The following is a 2,500-nucleotide window of genomic DNA, read 5'->3' on the forward strand; positions in this document are numbered from 1 at the left end:
AGCCTACGTAGCTACAGCGTACATACTACGGGAATGGCAAATACGCTTAGTTACAACTTGAGAAAAGGAGGTGCTATATGGTCATTCTAATGTAGCGATTACACCCTATGATTCAACTAAGAAGAACAGTGCGATCGAGTTAAATGTTTTAACACATTGGTAAAATAACGCCGAAGAGGATCACAGACAGTGATCACAATATACGTATCTTCAAACAACTTTTTTTTTCTCCGATAGTGGATATTCAATTTAAAGAAGCACAGATTATCAAAATATATGTTATATACGAATAATTTGTAAATACCATACTTATACATATTTAAACGTATAGCTAAATTTTCTGCTATTCTGTGAGTGTTTTTGTACTATTACATTTATTTAGTTTCATTCAACATCAACACATTCATCTTCCTTCTCACAAAACAAATTGGTAATCTCTTCACTGTACCACAACCACGCAAATTTGATGACTCAATTGTCAATGTTATAGTTGGAGTTACCCTCTCAGATCTTCTTATTGCCTTAACCTTTCATAGGAAGAACATACAGTGTAGGATCCTTTGTCCCATTTAGTCACCTTTTTCGACATACATGGGCAACACAGTGGTAGGACTATTTTCATCCACACCACAAAGGAACCCAGAAGAGGCAGAGATATAGAAGGGGTAAAGAACAGGTTCAGGGGAACAGCATAAACAAAGGACAAATGTAGTAGGTAAGTGTCATTATTCATTTACGAGTAGGAATGTTTAAACCCTAACATAGACAAATGATGTATAATTCTGGTCAGTAGGGGTGTCCTAAACAGTTACCGAGGTTTGGGGATGGTTAGTGTTAGTGGAGGAAAGTGGAAGGTGAGGGTTTAAGGCAGCTAGTAGTGAATTTTGTAAAAGTATTTGAGAGAAGAAATTCGAAAACAAATGTGGGAAAATATAAGGTGATGAGATGTATAAGGGGAGAGAAGCGCAGCGAGTTGGGGGGTAAGCCCTAAAGGAGAGAGGCTTCAGGAAGTAGAGTTTTAAATGTTTAGGGTTACATGTAGCAGGGAATGGAGGAGTAGGGATGGAGATAAAGTGTGGAGGAATATAAGTGACTGTGTTGGGGGAGTAAAAAGTGTCATGTAAAATAGGAAGATGAGGATGAAAGTAAAGAGATTTCGTGAGTGAGTGACCGTGCCTTCGACACTGTGCGAGGCAGAGAATTGGAGTTTAAGGTAGTCAGAAAAGAGGTATTTAAATGTGTTAGGTTTGAAGTGTTTAAGAAATATAGTTGGGGGTTACGAGGATGTGTAAAGTGAGAAATGAGATGAGGCGGATAATAGGGTTAGAAAAGGAGCTGGCGGACAGGGGTCATCAGAGGATATTGGGGTGGTTTGGGCATATGGAAAGAATGAGTGATAGAGGGCTAGCAAAAAGAGTGTGGAAGACAGAGATGGGTGGAGTAAGCTTGAGGGGAAGAAGGGTGCCTTGTGTAAGAGGGAAATGTCTGCTGAGTAGAGAAAGGAGAAGGCAAGAGATAGATGTTAGTGGAGAGTGGTTGTGAGTAAATAGTTAAGTGACGTAGGCGAGAAGAGAAGATCGCTGTATCAAGAAATAGTGGCAGTAAACCAGCTTTGTCTGCCGAGCTTTGCTGGAGAGGTTGTGCATCCTGCTACATTGTTTTTGACTCAGGCAGTGGACGGGGAATAGGGTACTGGATGGGTGAGGGTGGGTACGTTCTTTGGCTGCCTACATCCCTTATATGAGAGAAAAACCCATTTGGTATATTTATGTGAATATTACACCTACCGCAAGATGGCGGTAAAACACGATTTCGTTGAAAATGTGTTCCCATATGGGTATAAATAAATGTCTCCGCAGGTAAAAACATCAAATCCCAATACTATCAATACCCAATAAACAAAATTGACTTATTACCTGCACCACAGACGTTTATAAAAAAACGGAAAAGGGTAAAAGTGTTAGTGTGGAACAGATGGGGAAAAGGCACGAATGGTTGAAGGACTATTTGTATATTGTCTTCGATAACCAGCGTTTCTATCCTTGTAGACAATGTTGTATGAAATATATAAAGTCATAGAGATGGTATAGGTGAAATTTAAGGATATTAGTGGTCGAAAGGAGGGATTGGTCGAAATTAGAGTAGTGTGTGGTGAATTTTCCAGAAAGGGTGTTCTGCCTCGTTGACAAGGACTAGTGCCAGCTGCAAGTTAACTTACCCAAGGGCAAGTAAGTGTTGACACTAGGATAGTTTATAGGCAAGTTTATTAACTTTCCGTTGATATTGGGAAACTAGAGGGGTAGTTTACAAGTCTCTAGCACTAGCGGATACTAAACTAGTCCAGTGACAACAAAGCTTTAGCTACTATATTCCTTCTACCAATCTTTCAATTCTTTTGTCCCCGCTATCTTTGGCTGAACATGGGTAGGATAGGAAATCTATGGCTTTAACTGTATACTCCTCAGGTATGGAAGAATGATAAACGTTTGCCGGCTTATGT

General features: G+C 39.8%; 1 protein-coding gene across 3 annotated transcripts in view; it reads right to left on the reverse strand.

The window, feature by feature from the left end:
- The window catches only part of LOC143025531 (acetylcholine receptor subunit alpha-like), a 339,726-nt gene that overhangs the window by 55,682 nt on the left and 281,544 nt on the right, over positions 1-2,500 (reverse strand). The gene's annotated exons all lie outside the window — the stretch shown is intronic.

This window comes from Oratosquilla oratoria, chromosome 5 (assembly GCF_046742065.1).
Source record: "Oratosquilla oratoria isolate Oo_2021 chromosome 5, ASM4674206v1, whole genome shotgun sequence".
In the NCBI taxonomy this organism is placed as follows: domain Eukaryota; kingdom Metazoa; phylum Arthropoda; class Malacostraca; order Stomatopoda; family Squillidae; genus Oratosquilla; species Oratosquilla oratoria.